This window comes from Lepidochelys kempii, chromosome 4, assembly GCF_965140285.1.
Source record: "Lepidochelys kempii isolate rLepKem1 chromosome 4, rLepKem1.hap1, whole genome shotgun sequence".
Lineage (NCBI taxonomy): Eukaryota > Metazoa > Chordata > Testudines > Cheloniidae > Lepidochelys > Lepidochelys kempii.
Window position 1 is genome coordinate 105,061,299 of NC_136383.1, and position 15,702 is coordinate 105,077,000.

The following is a 15,702-nucleotide window of genomic DNA, read 5'->3' on the forward strand; positions in this document are numbered from 1 at the left end:
CAATGAGGAGACAAGATACTTTCAAAAGCTGGGAGGAGGGAGAGAAACAAAGGGTCTGTGTGTCTGTCTATATTCTGTCTTTGCCGGGGATAGACCAGGAATGGAGTCTTAGAACTTTTAGTAAGTAATCTAGCTAGGTACGTGTTAGATTATGATTTCTTTAAATGGCTGAGAAAAAAACTGTGCTGAATAGAATAACTATTTCTGTCTGTGTATCTTTTTTGTAACTTAAGGTTTTGCCTAGAGGGGTTCTCTATGTTTTGAATCTAATTACCCTGTAAGGTCTCTACCATCCTGATTTTACAGGGGGGATTTCTTTATTTCTATTTACTTCTATTTTTATTAAAAGTCTTCTTGTAAGAAAACTGAATGCTTTTTCACTGTTCTCAGATCCAAGGGTTTGGGTCTGTGGTCAACTATGCAAATTGGTGAGGCTTTTTATCCAACATTTCCCAGAAAAGGGGGGGTGCAAGTGTTGGGAGGATTGTTCATTGTTCTTAAGATCCAAGGGTCTGGGTCTGTAGTCACCTAGGCAAATTGGTGAGGCTTTTTACCAAACCTTGTCCAGGAAGTGGGGTGCAAGGTTTTGGGCAGTATTTGGGGGGGAAAGACACGTCCAAACAGCTCTTCCCCAGTAACCAGTATTAGTTTGGTGGTGGTAGCGGCCAATCCAAGGACAAAGGGTGGAATATTTTGTACCTTGGGGAAGTTTTGACCTAAGCTGGTAAAGATAAGCTTAGGAGGTTTTTCATGCAGGTCCCCACATCTGTACCCTAGAGTTCAGAGTGGGGGAGGAACCTTGACAACATTAATTAAACATTCAGCTCTGCATTAACAAACATCTCTGAAGATGATACACTACCTTGGTAGTGGTACACATTCCAAACCCCCTATAAAGGGTAAAAAGTGAAGTTGTGAGTGCATGTGATGACAAACAATTTTGAAAACAATTCCATTTGCTCCAAATACTTTACAATGGATGCAATTCAACCAAGCATAGAAGGCCTTCACAAGGCCATTTAGGCCTACCATGAGGAAGTGGCTGCAGATGAAGAGTAAATGCAGGGGAGCTTCAGCACATCCTGTATATTCCCGGAAAAACCCAGAACAGGCTGGTGCAGAGATGCGCCTGGGGAGGGCCATGGAATCCACACTTATGAGATCCATTCTCTGAAAGCCCACCTACAGGGTCTGATTCAAAGTCCACTGATGTCAGTAAAAGTCTTTGGCTTTGGATCAGGCCTATATATGACAGTATCGTTATTATTCCAGCTTTAGAGGTGGAATAGCAGCCATGCAACGGCCCTATTGTATCCCCCAGTCTTCCCACAGGAGGAAGGGTTCATCCCATCCCAAACCCTGCACAGTTCTTACATCAGAGGAGGCTGAGTGAATTTTATTCAAAATTCTCAGACAACGAGCCAGACCATCACTTGACATAAATCACTATAGCTCCATTGAAGTCAATGAAGCTGTACCAATTTATACCAGTCACGGATGTAGCCCATCATCTAAATGTTTATTTTGATTGCTCATTGTGCTCATCTTTTATTCAATTATGGTAATATATTGCCATAAATTATTTATCAAATTTGCTTAAACACACATACATTGTGGAAAGAGATAATACAATTGTGGGGGGGTTTTAACCATAGATCACAGTTGATTCATAGATTGCAAGGGCAGAAGGACCATTGTGATCATCTAGTCTGACCTCCTGGATAACACCGGCCCTAGAACTTCCCCAAATAACTCTTACACCATATCTTTTAGAACAACATCCAATCTTAATTAAAAAATTGTCAGTGAGAGAGGTTTCACTTTAAAATGATAGTGCTAATACCTGGCCACAATACTATTGATATGGGTTACTTTATGATTCAGCAACCTTTATACCTCATTGCCTAACAAATAGTGGTAATAACGAATGAATATCCAGTCTCTGTTCAGATTTTCAGCAAAATTAATGCTTTCAAATTATTTTGAAGTGCAGAGAGCAGCAAGTCTATGAAATATTTATGAGCAAGTACATCATGCCTGTAGTGGTTCTAGTCTGTGACTGCAACATATGGTTTATAAATTGAAACAGGTGTGGGAGAACAGGTGGTCACAGCAATGCAAGGGCACATTTGGAATTTACCATGGGGAAACAAAAATGATAAAGTAGCTCTGTTGGCTTCTAGGGCAACTTGCAAATTTGATGACATAAATCATAAAGTTCTTCACAGGGGCAAATCCTAGTGCTCATGGGTTTGTAGCAAACTTACTTTGTGGAATAAAACATATGACAACTGTGAAGAAAATGGTTTCATCACCCAGTCTACTGCACTGTAGTGGCTGTGGCAAATCTTTGTCATAAACCTTCATATTGGCTGAAACAAACCCCCAAAATGATGCTTCTCATCACTTCCACAGGAAGTAAGCTGATGTGGGCGGGCAGGGGGGAGGGGGAGAGAGCTGTGATGGGAGAGAATACAAGACATGGGAAGAAAACAAACTTTCTCGGGTTGAGCACAGGATAGGGTCAACCAAGATCTCAGCCAAGGTATAACAAAGGTACCAAATTCTACTCTCAACCCATACCATTGTTGATTGATCTCTCGACATTTTTAGATGATATTCTTCTGTATCTGTGATCAAATTAATCTCTATAAAGAGTCTAACCCACCATCAACTCACATTCAAGTCAATTTGGACAGTAATATCTGCAGTGTGGCTGAAATTCACCCCTATGCAGGGGGGCAGCACAGGGGCTATGCAGCACTTAAATCCCACTTTGTGGAATTAAATAGATTTTAATGCACAGGCATTGTACTTGCCTTCTGCACAGGGCTAAGTTTTACCCTGTGGACATATTCCCCAATGTTAAAACACTGAATGTTTTACAAAGCCTCAGGAAAAGTCATATGCACACAAACTGCTCACTGGAATGAATGGGCTGATTTGATAGTTGTCAACTGGATTACAAAAAAGGGACAGTTTTGGAATCAGAAACATCACATCATCACTTTTGGGAGAGCACATAGATGTTGATGCCCAAATGCAATAAATAAAATAAGCACAACTATGAATTCAAAATATATTTGGGCTCTATATTTATTTTCTAAACTCTCTAATCTTAGGCTCAGTCACAGAAGTTGCAGGAACTGTAAATTTCACTCTGGGAATAGCTGAGTTCCCACAACCCCCATTGACATAAAAGTAAGATTGTGAAGTCATTGTGCTTACTTTAGTATATTGGATTTATGCATTAAAATGTATGTGCTAAAATTGATGTTCTGTTTAATATTCCGGAACTAGGAGACCTTAAAATAAAATTAACTAGTTCTACACCATCCTGGAGGCCAAATTCTTTTTGGCATTCATATGCTGAAAAGCTATTTCCAGGAACATAGGAACTGACACATCAGATCAAACCAATAGCCCATCTATACAGTATTTTAAGAAGCTTATCAGCTCTCACAGTTTACCTTTAACATTTCAAAAACAGTCTACTTTTTGTAATCACATAGACAACAATCAAACCAGGTCGTTGGTTCCAGGAAGCAATTTACCATATGTGCTTCAAGGTTGCTACTGAGGCTCTCTAAAGCGTTCAGAGTGTGATGTTGGGGACTATGCCTAAACTGCAAATTTAATAAACTTTTACTAAATTATGCTATTGTATGCAGTCAGAACTTGACCACTAACAGCCCAAATTCATCTGTAGTGTAACTCCATTAAAGTCAATGAAGTTATAACACGGTGAATGTAACCTATTATGCTTCAAATTTACTACTTCCTTCTATTCATCCCAGTTCCTTTTTTTAAAACATGTACTTCTCTTGCTATTCCTAGTGCAAGGCAGCTAAAATTACTTTATAGGAGAAGTTAATTAACCTAACACAAAACAATACTGTGGAAATTTAGATATAAACATTTTTCTGAAATATACCTTTATAGAAAATCTGATCATGATGTCAGCTCAGAAAAACATCCCATTAAGCTTAAGTTCCATTAAAGTCAGTGAGACTCAGGCATATGTGTAATGTTAAGCATGTTTTGAAGCACCTTCCCGAATCATGCCCAATTACTGGAAATTACAAATAAAGTGATGCTATGTAACTGGGTATATTGGTGTTGCTCTCAAATCCTTTTAGGACCTGAATTTGAATCACTAGTCCTGGCACCTTTTTAGATATGTATGCATCTGTAAGAGAAAAGTTGAAATAACGCTGTTGGCTTGATAGTTTATTTTCTTTTTGAAACCTATTGTTGTAGCAGTTGCTGGATGTACGTAGTGGAATAATATTGTCTGAATTGGAATATGTTAATGTTCCATTTGTTTTTAGTTCTGTGGAAGATTCTTATTCTTGTGGTAGAGATAATCTAAGGAATGTCACTGACTCACATGCATGTCAATGGGCATCAAATACAGGAATAGTTATTAACCTTCCTTTGATTCAAGACAGTTATAAAGGTAACGCAACCTCCATGGGTTTGCAGCTGTGTTACACTCTTTGTATAAATTGCATTTTATGTAAATCTGCTCTTATAAAATTATACTAGCCAGTTCTATCACTCCGTTTCCTGAAGTCTCAGTTTTTGCAAATCAAATGACAATACTTGGGGCAGCAAAAGAACAGAACAGAAACCAAACACATCAACTGTGAAAATAATACTGCCAGGGCAGTTTGAATTCAATTTTTTTCTATGCGCTCCTGTCCATCATGACATCTGTAGAACAAAGGTGCTTGAGTAAACTATGCAAATGAATTAGTCTTTGAAATGACTGGAAGAAATAACAGTAAATAACAAATTAGACATCTAATGATACAGTATTTAAATATTTAGTGGTATATTTTACATTCATTCTCCTTGGGACTCCTACTGACATCTGTAACAATGATATTAGCAGGACTTCAGAGTGAAGAATTTGTAACTAATGTGCAATGATCCTTCTTTCTCCTCACCTCCCCAAGTGCATTACCTGTATATAATGGAACATTTTTGAATGTATCCATATGAGTCTGATTCAAAGCTTCAATGGGCTTAGGGCTAGGCTTTCTATAAATAAATATCTGATCATTAGACTTTGCCTGTGCTTGACTAATATTGCAAATGAAGCTAGACTGTAGCATACATTTTCCCTCTTAAATTCAGTCTAAGGGAAGAGCAGCACAGCACCAATACATGGATAATGCAGGCTTCACACAGCATTGTGGGGAGAAAAAGGAGGCAGCCTCCATGACAGGTAGTCATCCTCCCCAAACTGCATGAGTTAGTAGGTTAATGGGTTGTAAATCCAACCCAGAGTCTAACCATGGTACTGTTCTAGCACACTCTTGGAATACGGGTTCATTTTCTGTGTTTTATATGCCAAGATGACAGTAATCTATTTTAAGCTTTCTCCTTCCAGCAAATGACAGAGGAATAAATAAAGGACATAGAGGAAACCCAAAATTAACTTTACTAATTCTTGAAATGTACCGGGAGTCTGCAACAGCCATTAATCATAGAATCATAGAATATCAGGGTTGGAAGGGACCTCAGGAGGTCATCTAGTCCAACCCCCTGCTCAAAGTAGGACCAATCCCCAACTAAATCATCCCAGCCAGGGCTTTGTCAAGCCTGACCTTAAAAATATCTAAGGAAGGAGATTCCACCACCTCCCTAGGTAACACATTCCAGTGTTTCACCACCCTCCTAGTGAAAAAGTTTTTCCTAATATCCAACCTAAACCTTCCCCACTGCAACTTGAGACCATTACTCCTCATTCTGTCATCTGCTACCATTGAGAACAGTCTAGATCCATCCTCTTTGGAACCCCCTTTCAGGTAGTTGAAAGCAGCTATCAAATCCCCCCTCATTCTTCTCTTCCGCAGACTCAACAATCCCAGTCCCCTCAGCCTCTCCTCATAAGTCATGTGTTCCAGTCCCCTAGTTCAGTAGCAGTTACAGATGCCCAGCACTACTTTAAGAATTTGTCCTATTAAGAGTAAAGATGAGTTTGAAAAGCTGTATTTTCATTTGGTAAAACCTAAAGAGTTTGTGATATTTATTTGGGAAGTTTTGGATCTATATCCTTTATTCTGAAATGTGAATAATGCAATGAACTACCGTTCTTATTCATTATTCACATGTGAAAAGATGAAAAAAAAAAGTTTACACATAACAGAACTGATCAAGTACCCAGCCAGGCACTGTAGCAATTCAGACCACTGGACCATGGATCTCTCTTTACACCTCGCTCTCTCTTGACATTGCTTTAATCTGAAAGGTTCTTCTTTAAGAAGAACAAACATGTATCATATTTTATCCACTGATCTTTATTGGAGCAGGAATTAGAAGAGCACACAGTCAAGGCAGACTTGTTGTGCCACTTGCTGAAGACAAGCTGGCGCTGAAATGAGATCTCCTGTCATAGCACAGGGGTATAGGGGTATTTATTGCAAGGAATCTCTTGACAAGTTTATTTTCTGTTTGCCACTGTAAAGATGTATTGAAGAAAGAAATTGCATTTTTCAATCCGTAAGGTAAGACCTACAACATGGGACAGTTGGCAAAAGGTAGGTCAGATTTTTATGACAGCATCCCTTGAAAGATGCTCTGAGTTTGTCTTGGGTTTAACTTGTAATTATCTTCCTCTAATCTTGTGTTGATTTAAGGTAGCAGCAGTCACTGTGTTAGCTCCCATGGTAGTGATGTGTCTGGCAACCTACTTATTTTCTCCCAAACAGGGAGCCTGAACCTGACCATACAGCCCTTGCTCAGGCAAAGCTCCCCATTGACTTCAGAGAAAATGTTCTCTTGGTAAGGACTACAGGATTGTACCCAAATACTTTGCTAAATTCTGAGAAGTGTGTCTATGGTTTAGTTGATTAAAAGGAGCATCTCCCATGCTTAGTGATAGATATTCTGGGAGTAGCAGTCTCCTTTAAATGGTCATACTCATGCTCTCAGAGGTTGGCCCTGCATGTTAGGGGGCTTATTCCTTCACCCACTTACTTCCCTGGTCCTTCTCGTATGAACAGAGAGCAACAATACCCGAAGTCCAAAGGTGCGAACAATTCGATGTTTATTGGGGTGAACTTCCAGCAAGCATGATTCCAGTTTCCTTCCTTAGTGTCCCTCTTCCCAGCTCTGACACCACAGAGCCTTACACCTGTGTCCCTGTTCCCATTCCTGCCCTTAGCCAAACATGATTCCAATTTCCTTACCCCCATTCCCTGTTCCCATTTCCCCCTTTAGCAAAACATGATTCCAATTTTCTTACCCCTATTCCCTGTTCCCATCTCCCCCACCCACACACCCACCCCCACACCCACTCACTTCCTGATTGACTGCAGACTATATAGTAAAACTTGAGTTCTGCTTTGCTCTACCTTAACCGATCATTTTCCTGAAATTTAACTAACCAATCCTAACATATTGTAACATGATTATGTAACCAATTATATCCCACCACCTTAATTAGTTTACACCCAGCAAGATTAATTATACAGCAGACAGGAACACTCACAAAACCAGACAGAGATTATGCAGACAAACAATAGCAAAGTGGGAACTATAATGACAAAACCATACAGAAGTGAGGATTTCACATCCCAGCTATTGATAAGTGAGTTCTTGCCAGACAGGATGCTATCAAACTAAGTTTCCTTTTACATTTTCTAGGCACTTCCCTTTCTCTGGAGGTGATAGGCACTATCAGGACAGGATTGTATTCCTAACAGCCCAATAGCACCTTCTTTCAATGGGACTAGTTTGGAATGTGAGGATGTGACGGGTCGCTTCTCAGTTTATGGCTGCCTGTTGCTTAGCCAAAGGCCTTAGCCTAAGAACAGGGCCTCAGACTGTCACATTAAGAGAAGGCCCTTACACCAGCAGACAGTGATTTTGATTCTTTCTTTTATCTCTCTCTAACTAGCCAAGTGATAAGAATACACCTAAATTCTTAGAGTATAGGCCTTTACAGACAGACCTGAATATCTATATCCTAACACTGCATTCCACAGTGGGTCTTCAGGTTGAGATTATCAAAGACACCTGAGTGATTTGGACACCCAATTATCATTAAAATTAGATGGGAATTAGCATCTAAATCTGTTATGTGGCTTTCAAAATCTCAGTGTCGATGTATTCTGGATATATGAGTCACAGTGATGTACAGGCGTTTTAAAAAACAGATCTGGGACACCTGATAGAAATTCTATACTGTGAACATCATTTTTGGAAGTACTACTTCAAATGTATGTTCTTTCAATGAAAGACAACATCCAAGATGGCAGCATCTATCAGTTCAAAGTCAAGGCCAATAGGCAAATTTTGCAACCTACGGTGTCTACCAAACTCCAATCCCCTACATCCCATTCAAATTCCTAATTAAAGTAAAAATATATGGAATTCATGAAAATATAAGACATTATTTACTCTGCAATATATGTGGATATGATGACAATGAGATGGACCAATTGGGAACAGTTACATTATATTCTATTAATTCTGAAAATTTGTTTGTTCAGTTAAAAAAGAAAATACTGAGTTTCTTTATTTATACATGAACCACATTAAAAAAGTCCCTGAGGACCATTTATTTCAACATTAGACAGTTTAACGTAATGTTAACATATTTTAATTTATACTGAAGAACAATGTATTGGCAACATGTTGCGTATCTCTGAAACTTTAAATGTCAAGCAGATTCTTTTCCAGTTAATGAGGAAGGCAAGCTCCTAAGTAGAATTAAAGAATGCAGTTTGTCAGTTAGAGTTAAGTAATATAAAGTGTCCTTTTCAGTTCACAAAGTTTTTTTAAATCTCAATTACCAGTTACATTTCTTTTTTCTTAAGAATGAGCTTTTTAAATCATATGCTTGTAGGGTTGGGTGTAAAAAAGATGTGGGTGAGAGATTACAGATTGTGAATTCTTCTTTTTTCCCCTGCATAAGAAAACAGGAACAAACAAGAATGGGGGGAAATGTCTGAAGGATAGGAAAAAAATAATTCTATTACAAACTTACAAGGAACAGCTTTGTAAGGATTTTTGTTTTGTAAAGTTGGAAATTTTATTTCAGTCACTGAAGCAAAGTAATTGGTAATTAATTGTGAAGCAGTGCTAGAAACTGACCCCCAACAATTGGATGAGCATTCTCAGTGACTTGTTCCAATACAGCTTTATTCTTTGCTGTATATTAACTAGAGCTATAAAACAGTGCAAAAATTTAATAAAGAATAATAGTATCTAGCTCTTATTATAGAACACTTTTCATCCATAGACTTCAAAGTGCTTTCAAAAGGTGCCATTATCCCACCAGTAGCAGAACCAGTTCTACTGGGTCTCAGTTCAGAGCATTATCCATTAGGCCAAATGACACGTGCCATACTAAAAAAATAAACTCAGGCCCTTACACTGCACAGCCTTATGTCTTATACACATGTACAGAGTGGATGTGAAATGCAACCATTTGGATTTGGTAGTGCTGTGTTTAACTCCCCTTTTGCTTGAGTAAAAATGATTACAAGGCACTGGAGAATCAGGCATTAAGAGTACATGTGTGGGATGGGAATTTACATAGGCCAATCTGCCACTGTCCTAAGAGCCAGTGCCTAGTTTTCTCCTGCTTGTCTCTGCTCCTTATACTATGAGGTGAGTAAAACAACAAAAATACACATCACGGTTTCACCATAGCTATAAAAGCATGCAACAAACCAGCCTTAGCATAGCAAAAGCATATTTAATCTCATAAGGGGAAATCCCAAATAAGTTTTGATTTTTGTTTGGAAAAGCAGTCACAATTTGGATACTTACTAGAACCACCCAAACCTATTGAGGTGCCTACAAGGGCATGCAGCCCTCCACCCCAGACAGCCCACCTCCTGCAACAGGCCCATCATCACCTTACCTTGAATTGTCTTCTTGGGGAAGTACCACCAAGGGGTTTGTAGTCCACCTGTCATCTTCCGCCTGGCGTCTTCGGCAAATTGTAGCGTGTTCCCCTCTTTTATGTCTTCAAACTGACCACAGGGCAGAGTCACTTCTCCACCCCCAGTATAGGTTGAAAAAAAAATGCTTCCCCTGAAGAGTAGCAGAAAACTACTTCTTATTTGCCACTGGGAATCTGTTGGCTAGATACACTCATAAGACTCTGTGATCAATTGCTAAAGAAACACAATTGCTAAAGAAAACATGCTTTTATAGCTATGGTAAAACTGTGATGTGTATTTCTGTTGTTGCTAAAGAAACACAAGGCCATAGAAAAATAAGAGACCCTAAAGAAAATCTGCTGTCATTTGCACAAGTTCAAAATCCTGGTTATCTCCAGGAGTTTTTTTCAATATTAGTTTTTTTCAATATACAGAATAACTGGGAGAAGAATTTAGCTTACTGGTTTTATTCTGAATGAGAAAGAGCATATAAAATGCCCATAGTCCGTCTGAACAAACAGGTCAAAATGGCTTTTTTTTAACCTTTTTGTTCACATGAGGTTAGCTCAGCCAATCAGGGTAAACAAAAGAAATATCAAGGAACTTCAGTCATGGAATTTCCACTTTGATGAGCAAACCCAGCTGTGACACAGGAATTTGAAATTCATCATGAAAATCTGCCTCATAAATTTAGCTGACATTCAGATTTTTTAAAATGAAATATAGAAAAATGATATGTCCAACTTTAACAAAATTTTCCACTAAATGATTTTCACTATAAATGTCTCATGGAATAGTTCATTTTAGTGGAAAATCTGCAGATTTTAATTTGGCATCAAATATTTTTCACAGCTCTGCTCTTAGCACCTCGGAATAATACTAAACATATACCCTTTCTAATTTTGACACAAAAACTTCTCTTAATGGAAGATCGGACTCTCTTTCAAAGCATTCTAGAATATGCAGTTCTCAGAGCTTTAGTGACCAGTAGTGTCTGCCAGCAAAACCACTACACTAATCTTCATTTACACACTGTAAAGTAGCCCAATTATTTTGGTTATTCTCATTGATTTTAGTAAATATCTAATTTAAAAATATAAAGTATATTTTTTGTTATACCATGTACATCTGAAAAACTCATATATTAACTTATATGCTCCAATCTGCTCATCATGTAACTGGGATGGAGCACATACCATGTATGTGATTGTGAGCATTGCAGAACAATGTGATAAATGGTACTTACTATGTACCTGTGACCACCTCAGCTCTGTTACGCCCTGGAATCTGTCACTACTGGGGTTACTTCTAATACGTCAGACTTCTCCGATTCTTTGTAGAGTTGCTGGTTTTAAACCTTCTAGGTAAGAGTTGCCTACTATTGTCAAAATTGTGAATTTCCTCCAAAAAGTACACCGTGCTGATTTTCAGCCAGGCAATGTTCAGCCTGGGACAAGGGACACATTTAAAGTTTTGCCATCTCAAGGAGACATTGGGGCTCAGAGGAAACAAAGAATCCCTACTTTCAAATGGAATAAAGCATTTGTTTCCTGGTAGAACCCAAGATATTGGATCTACAACTGACCAGAAAATGTTTTTTTAATTTTTTTTACACATAGAAAATTTCAACTTTTTGGAAAAATATTAAAGAATGAAATATTTCAACCAAAAACTGAAATAGTTTGATTCTGAAATACCAGTGTGGTACTTCCTAGGAGTTGTAATGTGAGTGCCTCATGCTCCCATTATTCTCAAACTAAATTTCCCATGATAAACCACAGTCTCCCTTCTTGGTGAGGAGAGGGAGTCCATCAGGGTAACCCCATGGTCACAGTATATCATGGGAGATTCAGTCCTGCTGCGGAGTCTGGCACATAGACAAACCTAACTTCTATGATTCATAGAATCATAGAATATCAGGGTTGGAAGGGACCTCAGGAGGTCATCTAGTCCAACCCCCTGCTCAAAGCAGGACCAATCCCCAATTAAATCATCCCAGCCAGGGCTTTGTCAAGCCTGACCTTAAAAACTTCTAAGGAAGGAGATTCTACCACCTCCCTAGGTAACGCATTCTGTGATATGTGATATCTGAATCACAATATCTGTGATTCTGTTATATCCGAATCACAATATTTCAGTTTTCAGACAAAAAACAAAAACTTTCAAGTTTTCAGGCATTTCCACAAAAAACAACCACTGCAAAAAATTTCAATTAGTCAAAAAGTCTGTTTTTTTTCAGAAAATAGTTTCAACTGAAAAATTTTGACCAGCCCCAAATGGATCTTAAAGTCCCAATATACTGTCATCCCAAACTCATATCAATAAAACCTTTATAACACACCTCTCAATCACATGTTCTCCATATCTGTGCCAGTTGCAAAGCTCTCATTGAGTACAATAATGCAGGACAACGCCCTCTGTGACTGAATGTTTTATATCTATAACCAAAATATTTCTTTACAATATTTTTATGCAGCCAATGTAAACCCAAAGCTTTTTCAAACATTTTGGCTGAGACCTTTTACTGGATTCTGAATGTGTTTTTTTCCCTTTGCTACATGAATATCGTGCTTCATGAAGAATGCAAACAATTAAGCCGGGGGCACCTGGACAGTCCGAATGGAATACTTCCTTATGGTTCCAATTTATCCTTACAAATTGTCTAATGGCAAGCTACTGGAAATTATAAATGCTCATGAACAGCTTCATGTCTTCTAATCACACTCATGCTCCTTTACTCACCAAACTGCAAAGGCCTCAATGGATGTGCATCAGGAATTCATTTGGCTGAACTTATTTATAAATAGTAAAACCAGACAGGAAATGACAATTTTCAAAAGCTTATAACTCAGCCAAATGTCAATGGATTTACATGGAGTCAGTAGAAGGCATCTCCCTCTGTATGGGACTATACCCCTGCCAATTTCAAAGACCTGCTATAAAACTTGGAAGTGTTAGCACTAAAACTTAAACTAAAGAGTATCCTTTACTTTGTCTAACCTCAAATCGGCCTTGATCAACCTTGAGCAAAGATTGAGGTTGGTTATTGTTCATTCATATCCCCTCCCCAGCTTCAGTTTACCGTTCTTATTAGGGATAAAGTAACTAGCCCAAATTAAATATGAACTGGGCTGAAGGAAGACCTATAGACCTATGGAGTTTAAGTTCTTGCTCTGTCAGAGAATCTCTGCGTGATCTTGGGTAAATCACTCAGCTGGGGAACTGAGGCACAGGGAGGCTATCAAAATTAGGATAATAGCACTTCCCTACCTCAGAAATGTGCTGTGAGGATAAATACATTAAAAGATTGTGAAAAGAAAAGGAGTACTTGTGGCACCTTAGAGACTAACCAATTTATTTGAGCATGAGCTTTCGTGAGTGAGCTGTAGCTCACGAAAGCTCATGCTCAAATAAATTGGTTAGTCTCTAAGGTGCCACAAGTACTCCTTTTCTTTTTGCGAATACAGACTAACACGGCTGATACTCTGAAAAAAGATTGTGAGGTGCTCAAATACTGTGATAATAACAACCATATAAAAATGATTTTTTTAACTAGATAGCTAAAATAGAAATATCACTTAAGCCCAGGTTGAGGCCCAGAATGCTTATTCACAAAACAGCCCCATCCCCTTCAGGTGAATACCGAACCAAATATTTTTCGAGGTTCACAACAATTATCTGATCTCTTTTACTCCTTTTACTCCCAGTATCTTCCATTGTCCTCTTAGTCATCTCTTTCAGTATAGAAATCCATCTGTTTGTTTCTGAAACTCATTTGTTCTCATTCATTCAGTAACATTCTTGTTAACTTAGCACATGCTGGTTTTCATACTTTGCGTGGATTTGTTTCAATTTGCTATTCTCTTCTTGTTTGCTTCTGCTTGCTTTGCAGATTACATTGATTATTTCTACCATCCTTATTGGTTTCGTTGGTTCACTTTTATATGACTGTACTTTGCCAGTGCCACACAGTTTTGTATACACTTTTCCTAGCATCAATTCTATCAGCTATTGTCATCCATTTAAAACATCAGTAAAGTCCAACTCATGTCTTCCCTTTTTCAATGAGAATAAATTCTGATTTCAACTTTTCTTCACCACAGATCCTTGAAGCTCGATCTCATTCTTTCTGTACTATGCTGTACTCTCAGTCAATTATATACTTTGTAAGGTAACAAGACCAATATTTCATACTGCATTCAAGGTGAGGTGTAACCACCACATCAGATAGAAATAATACCTCCACCATTGATTTATATTCTGTCCCCTAGCAATACAAACTTTGCACTTTGTTTGTCTTCAACTTTGTTACTGCACTGCACCGAGAAGACTTTATGGATTTTTCATACAATAACTCCCAAATCTTTTTTTTTTTTGGTCAGAATGCTACAGACTCTTTTCTTTTAGCACATACAATATTTTCTCCTTTGGTTCTGTGATTCATTGTCCTGTGTATTCCCTTACAGTACTGCATTTGCAATTGACTAGCCCAGTTAAGGGAATCTAAATCTTCCTGTATACGACTGCTTTGTTTCTCATTATGTTCCTGATTATATATAGGTCTCTCTTTCTCTCTCTTTTTAAGAATACAATTATACAATACTAATTGATTGGCTTCACACTGCTGTACTTTATGGACTCAAATTATGTTATTGCACGTGTGTGTTGTGTGGGGAACAGACAGAACACGCATTCTCTGATTTCCCATTCTGGAGAGCAAAGAGTGGGAACATCTAGTACGACCAGGTGTTCTGATGGCTGCAGAGGAGCTGTTTCTAGGTGGAGTGAGGATAAGGCTATGCTTACCACCTATCCACCCTGGGTACTCGGATGGCTGTACCTGGAAGAGCGGCAGCTACACCTTTTGAATAGCTATAACAAGACACAGACCTCCCCATAGTCCTCCTAAGTTTACAGACATATTAAGCTGATCAGGCAGTGTTCCTTCTCCTCCTCCATTCTCAAGCTCTTTCAGATATATAATCTTCCCATGTATAGTGGTCACTCTTCAAAGCTTGCCTGACACTTCCCTATTCTTATTAGAGGGAATACCTAGAATACTACAAACACCAAGAGGAAGTTGTTTAAGGTAATTGGCAAAGTTTTAACAGTGGTCACATTTTCCTTACTTTGGCCAATTTTAAATCTCCCACATTAATATTCTCCTCGTGGAGAACCCTCGGTGTCACAAAGTAAACATTCTCTGGGCCCTAAAATAATTAGGCTGTTTCAGGTTAAGACACTTGTACAGTAAGACATATGTAGGGTGGGTAACCTGCTATGCATAGATATGAGGTATGGGACATAACTGTCAACTAGCATAACCTATACTTTTTCAAGGCAATTTTAAGACAAGTCCCCCTTCATCTGCACTGTTAACAAATAATACACAAGCAGAGGGAGATTTTCTAATGAAGTTACTTTGCTCCATTCACTGTCTTGTGTCATTTTTGCAGCCATCTTAGTTTGCCCATTGATATAATAAAATGTTGCTCCAAAGCAATATTAAAATGGGTTCATGTAGTTCACTAAAGGAAGATTTGATATTAGGACATTTACAAGAGTTTGGTATGGGCCTGATCCAGCTCGTATTGAAATCAGTGAGAGCTGGTTGAGGCCCATACACTTCCCCTACATACACTCAGTGTGAGAAAGAGCTCTCTCTGCAAACTATGTTGGTTTCTGATGATTAGCTGGGCTTGGGAGAAAGGACATATTTAAAAGGGGTATGTTTCTAGGTGTGGAGAAAGTGTAATATATGCCCTTGCTCTCCAAAGGTGGCTATTGCAAACTACAT